The sequence below is a fragment of the Diachasmimorpha longicaudata genome, chromosome 15 (genome assembly GCF_034640455.1).
Source record: "Diachasmimorpha longicaudata isolate KC_UGA_2023 chromosome 15, iyDiaLong2, whole genome shotgun sequence".
NCBI classification, from domain to species: Eukaryota; Metazoa; Arthropoda; class Insecta; order Hymenoptera; family Braconidae; genus Diachasmimorpha; species Diachasmimorpha longicaudata.
Window position 1 is genome coordinate 6055974 of NC_087239.1, and position 18995 is coordinate 6074968.

General features: G+C 42.1%; 1 protein-coding gene across 1 annotated transcript in view; it reads left to right on the forward strand.

Annotated features, from left to right (window-relative positions):
• LOC135169578 (facilitated trehalose transporter Tret1) overlaps positions 1-18995 on the forward strand; it is a 220185-nt gene that overhangs the window by 90031 nt on the left and 111159 nt on the right. Inside the window, exon 5 of the mRNA XM_064134680.1 lies at positions 7952-8003. The gene's annotated coding sequence lies outside the window, so the exon portion shown is untranslated. The remainder of the gene's footprint in view (positions 1-7951; positions 8004-18995) is intronic.

Genomic DNA, 18995 nt, shown 5'->3' on the forward strand with positions numbered 1-18995 from the left:
TTTGAATTCTGGTAATTCCAACGATAAAAATTTAACACTCGCCAATTAAATTATAACTTCCGTTCACCTCCACCAAAAAATATTCAGAGCCCGTTCGTTAACTGTCAGTCAAAAATATCGTAAAATAACAAATATACAGAGCTGGAATTTCGATTTAAGGAAATACCTGAAAGGCCTTCCAACAGGTATTAACTCATCTCCTGTTTCACAAGTACATAAATCTCAAGATCCATTAAAAAGTGGTTGAATATTTCACGCGCATGCAACGGTAATTGAGACCTGAATTGTTTAAAACATTCGAATATTCAAATAGCCGACTAAAAACTCCCGAACATTTCTAAAGAAATTGTCACTGTACACGAAAAAAAAATCCTTAAATCAAGTATACTTGACACCTGATTTAAGTACATTCGATGTTCGATGTTGATTCGATTCTCCAACAAAATTTTCACCCATAAGAATGTACCGGCGTCCAATTAGACAGTTTCCTCCTAAATTCCCGAAACATTCATAATCCGGTCATTAAATGTCACTCACAAAAGTCATAAAATCTTCAACCTCTGAATTTCGTTTTATCCGTTAAATAACCGGAAGATGAAACGGGTATTGAAATATCTCTCACGGGTTTACAATCAAACAAATAATTATTGACCAGATTATTTCATTCAAAAATATTTAATCGAAATACTACGTCGTCACCTGTAATTTACCTCATTATTTTCATGGAAAAAATAATAAACTTTGACTGCAGAATATTTTCTCAGGGAAACTATCACTTCTGAGAGAGGAAAATTTCGTCTCCTTGAATTTTGTCATTTCGTCCCATTCACCCTATCACCCCCGCAAATCTTCTGTCCTCAGTAAAAACCCCAGTGTCGAAGAACCTCCGAACTTCCCCCTAAATTCCAAAAAACATTCGTAACCGGTCATTAAATGTCACTCACAAAAGTCATAAAATCCTCGGCCTCCGAATTATCGTTTTATGCATTAGATATCCCCGCAATGGTCCCCACAGGTATTGAATGATTTCCCCATCTCGTCCGAAAACCCCCATAAATCTCACCATCTTCGAGGAAGAATCCTCTCATCGCGGGTCCACCCAGTGGCCATTAAAAAAATTAACGAATATTTCGGATACACACTTAAAGGATTATCTCATAGGATAAAGCCGCTTTGTGGCCTCCACTTGCTTGACTCAGTGGGCCGATGAGGGGTGAGGCAGGGGATGAATGGTAGGTGAGGTGGAGCGGTTAGTAAGTGGCCCGGTAGATAATTCGTCAGCGACCTGTCTCGTCCATTTCCGCCTGAGAGCCGGACATTCCTCACGGCTTTTCGTACTCCCCACCTTCATCCAATGCCATCAAATGCATGTGTACAATGTATATATACATGTTCACCAATTCACTTGACATTTTGGTATATGATGGCACCGGCAACCTACCGGCACATCCGTCCTTGTGCCTCCAGTGTAATACGAAAATGCATCGTAGACAACCTGAGGATTTATTGCCTGTATCGGGATTCGGTTATCAGCAGAAAACTTTTAACGAAATAACTTGAGACTCGATGTTCGTTGATGTTCCTTCGTACATTCGTCTCTCGTATCTCATAAAATGTCTCACTTTTAAGCCGCCCCACCCCCGTGAACCGATACATTGAGTGCTGTCGCAGTCAGAAAATCAGGAAATTTATGGCCTCGGGGGGTAATGATTAGAGAGAGTTATTGGGGTTATGGACATGTTGATTGTTTATTTTTTTTATTTTCAGGGGTAACTTGTCTCAGCTCCTTCCAAAATCGGTAATTGACATTTAACAATTTCACATTTTACTCGCTTTCTATTTCCAACAAATCAAATTGACAGAATAATCCAATTTTCTCACGATACAACAGCCCCTCGACGTAAACATTTAATTCTGAAAGTCCCTGAATACTTTTTCACCCCCTTCGTTCGGCACCTCCCCCTACTTCCCTCGAATTCAAAAATACCTAATCAGATCACCCCCCTCACCCCCTCGGACCTCTAATTGAACGATTAGAAAAGAAAAATCCCCAAACTTTTCTCCACGAACCTCCGGAATTCTCATCGGGCGCACGATAACCATAAACTTAATTATCTGATTAATTTTGCTCTCACAATGTTGACCATTCAATTCTCTCGGACACGAACAGTTACGCACGAACAGTTCATTAACGTCATTTCGTGATATGCGCTCTAATGAGAACCGAGAAGGGATGATTATTCTCGTGAAGATCGCGGTCTAATTTCAAAGCGAGGTCTATAATGGATAAATGAGGAACTAGAAAACGCACTTGTCGGAATTACTAGCACAGCTAGACATTAGTGTCAGTCTATGCGTATATGAGCCATCGTCGGAGACTAGTATGTTCCTCATTCCTTCAACTGTGAAACTCGCTTTTGGAAGGATAACAATGTCGAGGAGAAATGTTAATTTCCGTGAGGAATACCACCGAGGAAATGATGAGGATGATCCTCTGGTATTTTTCCACAGCTGGGATAGGAGTAAAAATTATTAAAAATAGAGGGAAAACTTCACGAGGGATGATAATGTGACAGAGGGAGAGGGAAAATTGACAGAGGTAATTTTTCGCTGTCGGAATGGCTTCCGCTGAGATCTGGTGGGATGAACTGGAGACTGATGAAAGCAATAAAGTGAAAGAACACATTCGGTTTCTTTGTTCAGTTGTGGATCTTTTCACGAGGAAATGCAACAAAAAAGGGACTGGAGGGGGCGGGCAGGAGGGCTTTTATTTTTGCTTGTGAGGGACAGCATTGTGGTCGTCAAATATGAAAGTGACAGTGGCGCCGCGAGATGAGTCAAAATGAGGAGATGTAGTTTCTAGTATTTCTCTTGTCTTGTCAAGAAGTGAGAGATTCTCCCCTGTCATTAGGTCCGGGCTTTGTCGCGCTATTGTCAAGCCTTGGAACGTCCCCAAAAATTTTAATTTTTTGGCAGGATAATTTGGCAGAGAAGACATTAGCAAATGCCTGAAAGACCGGACAGAGTTTTCACCGCAGTTATCGAGGGATATCTCCGAATCCAAGGGAGATATCACAATTGTTGTCATGACATTTGTTGTAGGGGTTGATTTGCTCGACAAGAAAGGTCATGATAAAAATTTCCCTATCCCGCCTAGATTTCGAGATATTCGTCAAAAACCTTCCACACAAGTAAACTAAAAATTGTAACATTCCTCCCTATGACGACTAAAATGGCCGCCACCCCTTCTGCTCCAGTATTTTTCCACGAAAGCCACATCAGGAGTCTTCCCACCCCCGAACTTTCTCACCAACGAAAGAAAACCAAGTCCAGTGGAAATCCTCATCCCGATGGCAATCTCCCCGAGATACTCGTTATTTATCAGATTAGTGAAAGCCGAGTTGGCGCCTTCCGCGCATCCCTCCCACCCCCAAACGCTCCACGAGAGGTGGCACAAAGAGGGATGGACAAACGAGGAGTATAAACTTAGAATGCAGAGACGCCAGAGTCCACAAAAAAAAATAGCCAGGGCCCCCTGAATTCTTCTTCTCAACAAAACGCCCTGTTTTCTCCCCTTTTTTTCATCGCCCACCCCTCCTCGTAGAAAGTCTACTGCAGGGCGTGGTGGGTAAAAAAAAATTCTCTCGACCACCTCAAGCATTCTGTGTATGTACAACGAGTCGAGAACAGGATGAGGAAGGCAGGGGGGTGGCAGGGGTGAGGCTGGGGGTGGGCTTGCCTTTGTAAACAGAAGAGCATAAAACACGAAATTAAAAATGAAAGGAGGTGAAAATGCACGATGAAAAAAAAAAAACAAGTCTAGATGCTTTCCACCCTTTTCCTCATTTCACTCCACTTGGTAAGCTAATTAAAATATCTCGTTTTTTCCATCTTCCACGTCGTTTCATTCGAATTCAACGGGCCACTTAAAGTTATGAAAATTTGTTCTCTCAACTTTTTTGAGTATTCACCACTTCCGGTTCATGTCACGGTGACATTATCTGTTTCACGCTCTGTGAAGCCATTATCGACGATGAATTAACATTTCATTGGGACACGAAGACGTGAGTGATTGGTATATAGAGCGTGTGATCGATCATCGTTATTGTTATTAGAGATAGGAGGTTGTGGAGGGGGAGATTGGGTAATTATGTGGAGAATTATTGCGGATTTTACGAAATTCCACAAAAAAGTCCCAATGAAAATTCTTCTATCTCTCTTAGATCTCGAGATATTCATGGAAAACTGGGCCACAGTCAGAACTGTCTTGTTCTGCCACTGGATTATCCTCAATTTGTAATTTTTCTCAATCAAAAACTAAACAATTCCCCCGTCAATTCAATAAATCTGTACCCGCACGAGTAACCGAACGACAAAGCCAAAAGTTGCGAATAAAATCCCGTAACCTGTCTAAAAAAAAAATACCACCACTATTGACCGACGAAAGGCTGAGTTATGGCCCCGTAAAAAGTATAAAAGAATAATTTGCCACTGAAATTCCAACGCTACAATTAACCGCCAGAAAGTCGCTTCCACCTCCTGGGGTACGACCGAGGGTGCGATAGAGGGTGCGTATGAAATATACGTGTGGGTGTAAAAACAGTCCGATGAAGAGTTAGGAACAGGGGCTGGACGAAAAGTGAGAGGGAGAGAGATGGAAAAGAACCCATTGGGGAGATATATATGGGGTGAGCCTTGCACAGTGCGTCATAAAGCAATTAGGGAGAATAAAAGACGAAATGCTGGGATAATGAATCCTCCTGGGGTGAAGGGGGGGAGGGGCCCAACCTCCTTGAGTGCCTAAAAATAACGTTCTAATTATCGATCACACGCTCCATATACCAATCACTCACGTCTTCATGTCACAATCGAGTGTTGATTTATTGATGAGAGTTATGGGTTCAGGGACAACCATGTGACCTATGACTTCGTCGGAATGCATAAAATAATTTGTAATAAATATAAATAATATAGTATAATATAATATAATATAATATAGATTGATAAGTCCTCGAGAGAAGAGGGAGAGAATATAATTTCCTCGAGGGTCTGAAAATAACATTTTAATTATCTACCTCACCCTCGATATCATTTCTCAATGGAATATCGATTCATTGATGAGAATGATAGGTCTAGTATAATAGATTTAATAATTCAAAAAGTCAATACTGATAATGATACTATTTATTATCTATATTTTTTATTAGAAATGGATGGCAATATGAATTTTTCCGAAGTTTTAATAGATTTTGGTAGAACATTGTGAAGAAAATGTCAATATGGAGTACTAGAATCGAGTGCTTTCATTTCCCATTTCATAGAATTGTTTGCTTTAAAATTGACCGACTTCCGAATTACATGACAAATTGATCTGTTCAAAAATTTATAAAACCCCTCTCGCCATTTTCTTCCATTTCCCCTCCTTGAAAATCGTTTTATACAAAATTAAGTTCTCCACTTTCTAGATTAAAACTCCCTCTGAAATATTAACAAATTCCATCACAAATTGATCATTTCCATCTGCACGTAACTCTCCTACGACAGATTATTGGATTGATTCAGAGGCTCACGTCCGCCTAGTTCTTCAATATATAATGAAATACGATTCGAGATTCATCGCGAGTGGTCTGGTCCAGTTCCAAAAATAAATGAAAAAAAGGCACGAAAAAGAGTCAATACCAGAGATTACTATACCCCGCTAAATTTAACCATAACAAATGGCAGCTGATTTCGCCATTTGACTGTCCCAGCAATCATTACCATACCGAGTACCATAAAAAAATTGCAATTAGCGATTAAAAAAATAGTAATCGATGTGCCCCCACCCCCAATAGTGAAAACGAGTTCCAGTCGTTCCCATTTCCAATATCTCTCCCTCTCTCTCTCGGGTCTATTGATCAGTCGTCGTCACAAAAGGTCTCATCCATTTGTCGCAATCACGTGTGATGGTTTTATTACTCACATATGTCTCCCTCAAAGTTAAATGACGAGGAAGCCCAATGTATTGAGATAAAAATTCACTGGTTGTGCTTAACACGAAAACATCACGATACTTCCGTCATTTACAAGACAATGAAGAAGTCTCATTGTCGTCAAGCTGAGACAATATCATTCCTCGTACTTCTCCTGTCCATGACTCACGGAGGAAAATAATTATCGTCGACGAGGAGCTTAACTCGTGGCAATTTACGACGACAATCAAGAAATGGATGTTCCGTGGAGTCGACCTCTTATATTCACTCGAAAGGGGAGAGTACATCGAAGAGACAGGGGGAGGGGGAATTATATCAGTGATATCCCTATTTTCATTGAGTGGAAACGAGAAATAATCATTTCAGAGAGAGAGGTCTCTTTAATTTGCCCTTTTTCCTGGTCAAACGTTCGTTTATGGCGTGATGAGGGGTAAGAAATTTTTCCATTTGATTAAATGGAATATTTTACGTCTCTACATCGTAGAAAAAAATAGGGGAACAAATTCAGGAGACTCTGAAGTACGGCCCAACGTCGGCTCAATGTCGGCAGCCCCGGGGCCGCACTCCCTGCGCTATATTATGTTATGTTATACTAGTTTTCGATGAAAAAATATGATTTTAATGTACGACGAGACCGTAGAGAACATGTAGTAACGGAAAAATGTTCCTCACGTAATTAAAAATATGATAATCACTGCGTAAACTCGATCCACAGCCAAGTGGCCCTCATTTTAACTTGTCAGGATCCTCACCGATGTTATCTACCATCTCCACCTGACCCAATGATACAAAGGCATTAATAAAAATTTTCATATTTCATGACAGTCATACCTTTGAATACCATTCACGATCGTTCACTGTGACGGCGCGTGTATAATTCCCCGGTGTGTGCACACACTCAACCGATATAACACCAAGAGGCGTTTAATTTTCTCGGTGTGATGGAAGGAGAGAGCAGGAAATCCGAAATAACGAGACAGGTCGTTACCAAGTTCATGCGCTGTAAAAACTAGTGCCATCAAGACGGCTTAATTTAAGACATCGGGCTCATGAGTGTCTTATTGGATGATTTTGTGATTACGGAAATATTGGGCCTCTTGGGGTTAAATGTTTATCGAATAGCAACAAGATACCGTTCCATTGTTCAAGATATTCTCGTCGTGTGGGGACATGTAATTCATATTCATTCGTGTAAAAATTATTTAACTCGAAATACGTTTAATTATAAAATCGACCCGTCCTCGATATTGACCCCTCCAGCAAGTGGAAAATTAAAATGAAAGAGGCGCATGTCACGGAGTCACGGAAGAGCGGGAGGTGAAAGCCCAGTTTATGTCTCAATTATAATGGTCTTGGGTAGTAATAACAATAAATGTCACATATATTCGGCATTTGGACGACGATGGGCCGACTGACCCTTTATATACCAACACCATGAGAATCTTGTTTGCCTTAAACGAACTCTGCTGGTCGCAATTAACCGCGCGAATTGGGACTCAAGGCCCATTGGCTGATCGACAAACTCATCGTGTCTCTCACTCCTTCCTTCGATACTCACATACACATTCATACATCGCAGGGGGGAGGGTGGATGGGTAATTCAACGGTTGTTTATCTCGTGGATGGATAACTTCCCCTCCCATGGGCGCATTCTTCAATCCAGTGGAAGGGCCAGTATGGAACCATCGCACCTGCGCATACGCACTGTGATCACATCCTTTACCGATCGTAACACGAAAGAGATCGTTAATTTGTATTCGAACATTGCTGACGGGTGTAATTATAATTATAGTGGATGGGAGGCCGTAGGTTATGGAATTATTTTTTTTCGTCCCTGATTTTTCAATTAGAAAATTCGTTGGGAGGTTAATCCACTTTTTACTAAATTGTGGGGGTCTGTACCGATGCCGGTAGTTATGACGTAATGGAATATACTGTCTGGGTATGTATTCTTATGTATTGTAATTTTTTTTTTGCAGAAATGGCGGAGAACAACAAATTTATGTCGCAGTGTGAGGGGAAGGGAGATGGGTAAGTCATATCATAAAGACACCATTTTCGTCCATCTTGAGGGGCTCGAATCGACAAAATTTTGAAAAAAAAAATTAGAAAACCCTGAGACGTAGAAAATACGAAAATGTAATAAGTCTAATGCACACAGGGATCATCTCCCATCAGTAAACTCTTTTCCAAACGAGGGATTAACACAAAATAGGGGATGTTTGATTGAAGTAGCTGAATGTGAATCACGCACGTTGTGCACACCCGGGTGCAATGTCCTCGATGTCGAGGCTTTTTCCCCTTCAGTCCTTATCCCGAATAACCGATACGTTTCTCATCTCCGAGACGTGAATTGGATGCGCCAGTACGACATTTTCGTTTGTACTGTACTCGTTGGATTTGATTCGTAACAGATAAGGGTGCGTGACTCACACAACAGAATTTGGCAGCCTGAGAAGTGGCTCTTGGAACAAATAAGAGAATAGGGGGTGGAACTAGAACGTGTATGCTATGAGATAAGCATTACATCTTGAGGGGGAGGGAATGGGCAGGAGGGGGGTGGATTTTATAGATGAAGGGTGGTTCCTTCATTTGGCATTCTCTTCTCCTCTTTGCAATCACAATGTACATATATATTGGCGTCAATGAAGGGAGAACAAATTTCGAGGAGTTCACGATGCAATGAAAATGGAGTTTATCAGATGAACTGTTTTATTTATAATATTTAGGTTGATATTTTTATAAAAAAAGTTTTTGGTGAATCGAATGGACATTTTGCATAATTTCATTCGCACCTATTTCATTTCACGATCCTCCATCACTCAAAAATTCTAAAACACGCAATTCAACCCCTAATTTTCCCACCGCATCACCATAAAATTAAACATCTCAAATCACAGATTAAATCTCATTTTTCATATTCCCCTGAAGTACCATCATTACCCCAGCTCATTTCAACCTCAGCTTTATGACTCAGATACAGTTGGCACTGAGTGACATCTCGTTGGATTTCAAAATAAAACCCATAACCTGTTCCTCCACCCCCTCTCCCCCTCTGCCCTCTCCCAAGTCCCCCTACCCATTCGCCCTCCATACACACGAGTCCCTCAGGCATAGAAAATTATCTCCATCCTTATAACACCGTAATGAATGAGCCAACCTAACCATCTCTATCCTCAGTATAATTGTTTAATTGGCCAATTTATTCGTGGCTACTAATTAAACAGGAAGGGCACACTAACCAGCTCATGACGAAACGTCGTAAACGTACGTTAGGATATTGTACAAACGTTGACTCTCGGTGGGCTTTGTACCTCATCCATACACCCCCTCCACCCCCCCTCTGCCCTTCCCACACCCCTCACACTGTTGTTTATGTCGTAGACCTCTGCTCGCTTTTGCACATTGAAACATGAGGCCTTTAAAAAATGTTAAACGTGTTTCTCAGTCTTGGAAATTTAAATCTTGATTCACGTGCGTGAAAAAATTCAAACGCACTCTCCCCTCCTCCCCCCCCACCCGTTGGACCCACCCATCCCACCCCGTCAGAGAGCTTGAGAGATATCCTCATGAGATTGTGCACTATCCCAGGATCATTTTTGTTTTTATTTCACGTTTCTTTTTTTATTATTTTCATCCTCTCCCTCCTGCGGGTGAATTTTTCAGCCCCAATGTTTTCTTGAAATATTAATATAATAAACGATCACTCGTGATAATAATGACGATAGTGAGAGGTGTCCGCCCCTGCACACTTTGGACAAGAATCTCGATAAGTTTGGGATGAGAAGGGATTACACATTGGATTAAACATCTGCAATATCTCACGGGAGAAAAGGAAATATTGTTGAGAGTTACTGAGAGATTCTCTATTCATTGCTGACTGACGCCCACACAATTCCATTACCATATTCTTGATTTTATTATTATTTTTTAGTTGAGAATTGAAGATACAAGGCGAAGCGTAACTCGAGATGATATGTCGGGTTCTGGGTAAAAAATGAGGGTGGGTGAGGGGGGGTTAGAGACGAGAATTGAGATCAATGGCTGGGGAAGGGCGTGTTGGCTCTCAATGGTAACTGGACATTGTGATATTCTGTGAGGGCGTGAGTTTGCATTTTTATTCGTCATTACTGGAAACTTCCGGTATGAATGGGCCCTTCTCATGCAGTGGAATAAAGTTTCGGGAAAATTGGGTGAGCCGATGGAAACAGGAATGATGGGTTTGGAATGAATGAGCGGTGGAATGAAATTCTATCCATTTTAATGTTGATGAATATTTTTTTAAACTCTAGATTCAATTTGTGTTTCTCGATGAATTGGAAAGTGATTCGCGGAGCGTATATTTTATTATGTAAAGGGATTTGTAAACAATTTTCAGTTTGCCGGGTTATGCGTTTTTTTTTTTTGAGTTAGTGGAGAGTGCAGTTTTGGCGATGTGGGTCGAGACCGGAATTCAATAAATTCTGGGGATTTATTGACCCTCCATGTCTGGGTTTATGTAACGAATGTTGTACGTGTTTTTCTGGACCGCCTCTTCCGTCATTTTAAACAATTTATTTCGGGGGCTGGAACTGGAACCGTAACGGGAATTCCTGTAAATGATGATTGCTACTATTTTGGCTTTCAGGGAAAGTATTTGTTGAGGTTGTTGTTGTTTGGGAGTTGGGTTTTCTCTCCGCGGAGATAAATTTCTCCTAAAAATTACTTTAAAATTCTGTAAAAGTCTATCATGACTGGCCTTCACCTTCACGTTCTTCTACCCCGAAATTTAATGACAATGACTCCATGGCAATCAACTTTGACTTTGACTCTCGACTACAGAATTTTTATCCTCATAAAAAAAACGAAAATTACCGTGCGGTCGGAGTTAAAATTCAGATTCTTTAGTCATTTGAATTGATAAAAAAAATGAAAACGAAAATACCCTGAATAAAGGACAAAAATATATATTCCCGACTAATTTCGTACAAATTGTTTTCGTCATAAACGCTGAAATCAAATATGCTGTACGTTTTCTTGCTAATCATTTACGTGCTATCTCGGTCCATTAGGTTGAAGAGGACCGCGAGTCGGTAGTACGGCTCAAGATAATTTATCATTCCCCGGTGCTGTGGCGCGGCAACGGAGTGTCCCGGGACCATTACCCCGTGATAGTACTTCTTACATCTCCCTTCGTCCTCTCCTCCCACCCTCCGCGAATATATACATTACCCATAACCCAAAAAAACGACCAAAATGTAGAATAAACGCGCACGTACCCGTGAGAGAAAGGAGTGGAGGGGGAATATAAGCGGTTATAAGTAACGCCCCTCCCTCAAATACCTCCAAAACGCTCCCTCGAAGTATTTTCAGTGATATATGCATCGACATCAGCACCACTGCTCTCGAAATTCACCCTTATCATTCAAGGAAAGAATGAGAATGGGAACGAGAAATACCTGCAGTGTTTCTCGCCGACTGCGACAAGGAATACCGATCCTCTATGCTAATCAGTTGAATACCATTAATGTCTTCATTAGTTTCGAAAACTAGTCACACTTAGGATGTATAAACACTTGTGATAGTCGTGGCACATCGTTAACGAGATGAAATTAATCGGAATCGCAGATTAATTAGGGATTCGGGGGAGTTATTTATGTTTTTCTTTCGGAATTTTCCCCTGTTTCACCCGCTAACTCCTTAAAAAATTATATTTTCATTAATTTTACTCGTCGGGTACAACATAACTCAACCTGATACAACGTAATCTGAATGGGTATACCCTGGTATACGGTAAATTCTCGTGGTTGTATTGCGTATCCACACACACACCGAAGTAATACCAAAGGGTAAATTGGCGCCTTTGATGTCAGCCCCTGTCGGAAGATCACATACTACAGTTGATCCAGCTGATTGAAGCAATCTGTAATTCACCACCCACCCTCCCGCTCTCCCTCCTTCTCCTCCTCCCCCCCGAACCCCGGGGAATTGCGTTTCGCGGGGGCTATATTCGCGAATAACCCCTTTCCCACCCTCCAAGCTCCTCCCCACGGGCAGGTGACCTAATATGACGCTCCAGCAGATCGCGGGGACCTGCAATTACCGGATCGATAATGACGACGTGGAGACGGAGTTACGATTACCATCGATGGACTGATCTGGGTATCGTCCGAGGGAATATTGAGGAGTTTATTGAGAACTAGGGGGTGAACGAAGATGTGTAAAGTGGATGTGAAGTGAGCGATGGCGGGAGGGACAGGTTGACGATGGGATTAATAATCTGGGGTTAACGCCTGAGTGCGGGATTAAAACGGGTTCGCGAGACGGGGAGAATGACCGCGATGACGACATTGTGAAGCAGTTTGAGGGGATTTTCGTGGGGACTGGGTTCGGATGCCGGGAGAAATTTGAATTTGATGAGTTACATTTGAAGGGGGTGAACTAATTTATTCGGATTCACCCGAATTTCTTCACTTCAAGTGCCTCTGTGACTCGAACCCTTCGCAGGAACCGAACAGCAATTTTTTCCTGAAAAAAATCAATCCCTCGTTCCCCTATTACCCCACCACCCTGGCAGGAGACGAGGACTGGCCAACGCTGGCGATTCCCCATGTCCTATCCGTGTACTTACCTCTTCCACTGCCACCCAACCCCCTCCATTCCCCATAAACATAAATATATTTATAATAGCCCCATCCAGTTACACAATATTCCTCCTTCTCCTCGAAGGCATATAATCGTAATTCCAATTATTTCATGAGATATCCCCGGCCATTTATTCCCAGCAGTACTCGTGAGTATCCTTCATATGTGCATAGTTAACACATATTAAGGATGAGACGCACCTGGCCAAGACGGGTCGTCCGGGGTCACGTACACATCCGTATGTGATACGCGCGTGCGGAACAACCATCGCTGAGTGCCTCGCTCCTCCCCCCCACTCTCACACCTCCTCCCACCTCCACAGCCTCGTGCCCCCCTATCGTATATTCTATAAGCACGTGCAGTAGTAGAAAGGGAATAACGCATTCTGCCTTTTTCCTTAATAACGAAAACTTCAATATGAAACTATTCCTCATTCTCATGGTGGAAACAGCATTTATACGGAAGGCAGTGAGAGGGGGGTGTAAGGGTGAGAGGGAGGAGGAAAAACCGTTGGTTCGTTCTTCCGTGAGAAATCCAATATTCAGTTTCAGAGGGAAATCCCACTGATATATCGCTCTTTCTACCCCTCAGAGCCAGGAATAAGACTCACCCCTTTCTCTTTTTGTTCTTGAGTCGCTGGATCGTCGCATTTTACCCCCCCGGAACTACCCTTCCGGTCCTTCTGTTGTTTTTTGAAAGATTCTTTGTATTTTTCGAACGATAAATTCTGCTGCTGAGCTTCGTAATGAAAAATCATCACATAATTATATCTCATTATCTCGTTTAAATAGAACCTTTGTAACAGTTAAACAAATTGATGAGAAGCTAATGAACAATTTCTTGACGCAAGTCATTAGCTTCCCTCCGGGATCATAAAACTATACATTTTCTCGTAAGGAAGAAACATTTGTTATAGCCATTTTCTGGCCGGCTTAAGTCAAATGAGAAAACATGACCCGGAAAGGGGGATGATCTGAGACATTGGTAACACGTGAAGATTGTGGAATCAAATACGTTTCCCCATTCTTGTTCAACTCCCTCCGCATGTTTCACCGGATCTCGATCAACTCTAACTCACAATGATATAGAAGGTAGAAAGGAAAAGCCTGACGACAACGACATTCCTATTATACCATCGGCTTTACAAGCTGTTAGGAATGCTGCTCACGACAGGTACTCATCGATGCTCTACTACTCCGCCCCGATCGCTTTTTCTTCAACTCTGATGTTTTTTTTCTCCCTCATCGCGAGTCTGTTGATCAGCGTAAATGGACAATCAAATTGTTTTTATTTTTCTTTAAACTCGTTTCATGTTGCGAGTGATCAGTTGATTGAGGAGAGGGTGAGATGAGTGAAGGGGCGGGAGGGGTTGAGACTTGGAGGTCCCTACCCCCCATCCACACAGATTCCGTTAGACTCCAATGAATTATTGCCGTCAAAAACTATTCCAACGAATTATTTTTATCCAAGAAAAATTATCCGAATGGCCAACAACATCTTGGATGCGCCAACTCGAAGAATCGAATCAAAAACAACCCCCAATCCATCACTCCCCATGCGCCACGCGACCTCGAAAAATTTCCACTTCCAAAAAATCCAATTCCTCGTAGTCGATCAGAAATCGCACGCGGTCTGGGTCTTCCACGGAGGTCTGTTCCCCCCCAGCCCCCTGAAAAAAACAATTAACCCCAGTAGAGAAAGCCCCAACAAAAGAGACAACATTAATTTACCCAGCGGGTCACCCCCAAGCTCGACATTATAAACAATTGTCTACCCCCTCCTGTTTTGAATAGATCCGCGTCTGGCCGAGGAGGGGGGAACGCACGCCCGCCAGAGAGCGCTTGATACACATCACACAAACGGGGGACTCCCCGGAATGCGGAACGATTTTCATCAATAAAGCGGCGCCGTCAGAAATTTACACACTTTCGGGGTAAAACGAGGGAGAGAAAAAAAATAAAAGCGAAGAATTACCGAAGGCGGGTTGACGGGTTTTCTCACTTTGAGGGGCCAGTGAAAAACCGCCAAATGATACCGTGAAAGGAAACCCTGAATGGGAAATTCAATACTCATAGACTTTTCCGTCTCCTCACCGCAAATGATTCCATTCATCCCTACCCTTCCCCTTCATGTTTTATTCCATTTCTTTTTTTTTATGAATTCTCAAACATCTATGCTTTTGTCCTCTGTATCATCCCTCGTTCCATCGTTCCAACTAAACGCCCGAGTGGATGGAAAGAATCAAGAGTCTTGTGTATACGCCAGTTCCTTTTTTTTTTACAAGGAAAATACGGAAGAATTTCATCGAGCGCACGGGGAATGATGGGGTGAAATGAAAGGAGTCGCGGAGGGGATGCACGCGGACAGAAAAGATTGAAACAAATAGTTCGAGGACATCTGTGAAGCTGGCGTCGTGCACTGTTGACATTTGAGCTTCGGTACGTGTCTTATTGGCGGACTCCACAGAGACACAAATGAGTGGTAGGCGAATGGGGTGAATGTGCAGTTGGGGGATGAGTTGGGGAATTTTTTTTTTTCATGCAGATACTTCTCTGGGGTCTGTTGGGAGGGTACGTGAATCCAGTGGCTCCGAGGGGAGTCGCATTTCGCTGGTATAATAAGGTCATCCCCCAGTTCTCATATCCTCTTACCCTTCAATTTTCCTACCCTTCATTCTTTCAACAAATTGTCTCCGGTACGAGTTCCCTTGCATTTTCCGCCCTTATATTCTGCACACGCGTGGGTTGCCGAGTTGGACAGGGAAATTTACGCTTTGCCGTGACCATCAGGTCAGCTGACGACAAATAGGGGGTTGGGTGAGGGGGAGGGAAGGTGAGAGGGATATTACTCAAGGGAGAGGGGTGGTGGAATAATGTAAAATGGCTTTTTATATTTTTTGCGGACACTTTCGATGAATGAATGGATTTCTTTGGAGGTAATGAGTAGCCAACTGTCGGCCGAGGCCCGGCCAATGTTGGTTTAACCTCGGGCGTCTGTCGGCAATGTCTTGCTGCAGACCGGGGCTATTCCAGGGATTCCACCGATAGTATAATTTGATAATTCGATAGATATATTGATTTCGCTCGGAATCTAGAGGAATAATGAATTTACTCGGCGGAAATTCATGAGAACTACGACTTGAATCATTTAGATCGTCGTCGCTTATACCCATCAGTAATAAATTCATGACATTTTCTCGAATGGCCTCATGTGGTATCAGTGGCAAAGACAGACGGTATAATAGACAGTGTGTTCTGATTTTTGCGTGACCAGAAATAAGTCGCCCCATGGGGGTGCGCTCATTCCATCCGCTAGCGGGTGGCCTGCCGTTCGGCACATGGGGCCCTGCCAGTGAATTTTAATTAAAATTTGGAGATATAAGGGCTGAACGCGTGTGAGTGTCTGAATGTCAGATGGAAGAATCGGAAATTGTTGGAATCGCGAGAATAGTTAGGCGGGTGCAGAGGGACTCAAGGGCCCCAAAACGATCAAATTGGTGGATCATAAATAAATTACTGTGTCTAGTTGTGCGAGCGGGGGGGGGGGAAGTTCAGTAAAAATCATCGGGGACTTTGGTTATGTTGGGGTGAAGAGACAGTCACAGACAAATTGCCTAACCCTCCACCCCCATCCCCTATTTTGGCGAATTAAATCGAGGAAAAATTATGAGTTCAAATGTCATCGGGGTTCGAATTTCTTCTTTGTCGTTTTTTATTATTACTTCAGTTACTGAAAGGGCTGCCCTTTGGGACTTTGAGAGTATTTTTAGTTTGAAAAGTGGAATTCAAATGGACGAATCATTCACCGAACGGTAATGGAGACGTCCGAAGGCGTTAATTTCGACAGAATAAAATCTGGGATAGGACTGAATGAGACATTGAGACAGGTTAAGAAAGTGATCGTAAATTATTAATAATTGGGAGTTAAATTTTAAAGCTGTCCCGTTGTTCATGAGTTGAAAAAAAAAGTTTTAAGAAATGCTATCACGAACCCGTGTGACGCGTCAATGGTACCGGTTGCCTTCTAAGATCGTCATTGACCGGTGCTTTCACTTGGATAAAATTTCAATGCGCTTTCAAAAATTTTGAGGAATCTCCAATTAGAGGCCCATGTCCGCTGTCCCCGATTTGAAATATAATAGATATTAAAACCATTGTAATGATAATGAAGAGGGAATATTTGGAACAACTTGAACCGGTTCGTGATTGACATCGAGACTTAAAAGGAATAGCCGACCTATTTTAGGGCGGACAGAGTGAAAAAAAATTATAAAAATTGTACGGAGGGAAATTGTTAAGAAAAATTCTGGGGTTCATAGGCAGAAGGGCGTAAAGTGATGGCTAATACAGGAATTTAGGGCGGGGCTGGGCATTTCATTGGTTCAATTGGAAATTTTTCCGAAAAATATTGTTGACGATTTTTTCGGTCAATGAGAGGACATATTATAATTATCGTAGGATTTCGGTGGAATTAAATAAATCGTTCTATCACTGAACGAACAATATCAATCAACACATCATTGGTCGCTTCTCCATAAATTATCATAAACACCCGGGACCAGCGTCACAGAGACTTTCACCGCGATGAGGTTACGATAACGATTTCCAAAACACGTAGGAATTCCCGAGTACTCACGAAAAACGTCAAATTATTGAATGAGCAGGTGTTTACCCTGAGATTCTTCAAAATAAATCAACGAGCCTCGTCCAGTCAAGGAGGACCAACAGGCTCTTATCAGTTTCATTCCAATTTCCTGTTGAAAAAGTCCACCACGTGATCCCCGAGTAGATAAGAAACCGTGTTCATCAGGTGTGCCAACCTCATCAGTGAGAAAATATCCTACAATATTTTCCCTGTTTAAATTCGTAATGAGAGAAATTCTCTCACTCAATTAAGTGAATTCCGGAAACTCTCGCATATGGAGAGACGGCTTTTACTGTACAAATAACTCGGGCCTTTTCCAAGTGAGAGAGAGAAGGAGAGACGTGAGATTAAGTAAAAGGACGAGCACGAAAGGGGGATAATTCTTATGAATTAGTTCTCCTCGGAATAATTGGGGTGAATTATGGTATCACATCAGAACCCTTTTGGGTGTAAATGGACCGTCAAATAATATATTGATTATTTAAATCCCTAAAAAACTCAGTGAACTATTTTTCTAATTTGTAATATTTTTTATTGACACAATTGACAATTCTAAAATACCGTTTGGCTATTCAGTGAGACATCACCGTTGTAAACCGCGATGAAAGACACGAAGAACGGAATAAAAAAAATCTCCTCTGGAAGTACAACAATGGCATTCCTCTCCATGACGTAATCATCCGCGTTTCATGATTCAAAGTGTGAGAATAAAAATTCACCATCAACAAAAATGAATTACCCCAGCCCAGCATTTCCCCTGATTCCATCAAACACTTCTAACACGCAAATTTTCATGCTAATTATCCCGACATTAGGTCCCCCCCTCCCGTGAATATGATTAATGGACTCTCAGCTCTAAATTCTAGTAATAATTCATGAACTTTAAACGCTGTCGTCTCAGCATTATCATATACTAACCCATATATATCATTTTTTCCCCACTCTGTCGCTCCTCCCAACCCCTCCCCAAGAGTTAATAAAATAAAAAAAAAAAACCTCGTGTACATGAAACAAAAGAGGCGTTATTTGTCACGATTTCAAGGTGGGATAACGCATCCCATCGCCACACACATGAATATTTTTTTTCAACTCTTTTCAGAACGTGAGAAATTTCGCACGTACCTGGGTTATTCATAAATAACACGAAACCAGAGCATACAGAGGAGATTGTGCTCTCTTTACCAACCGCTCGTTTATTTTTCCGAAAAGATTTTCATTATTTTTTCTCGCGAATTGAATTTCATTTGATTAATTTGATAATTTTGTGCTCGTGGGTCACGATAATTTTCTCCCGAAGTTTGCGACAAAGTTTAGCCGGAATTTTGTTAATCCCCTGATCCACAACTACAAATTGAAACACGAGAGACCGAAATATTCGTTAGCAACATCCCACCATTCACTATCACACATATATAAACTCCCCAACCCTCTCCATCCCCCGTACCACCCCATCGACGAATGAACCGTGGAGGTACGTTACCACCGAACCGTATTCCCCCTGAATTCATGCAGACGAAGATGAACGAATGAATTTACTGGTGAACGTGATCGAATGAGACAGAGAATGTCTCTGTTATCGACACGATGGCTTACACACAGTTGTCTGTGACAAACGCAAATCGGGCCACTTCGACATCATCCCCAGGAATCCCACCGGTTTTCGATGTACGCTCTACTGCAGGGGATGGACGATTTTCGCGTTAGAGGTCCTCTACAATCCCTTCGTCACGATTGTGGCTATGATCTGCGGCTTCT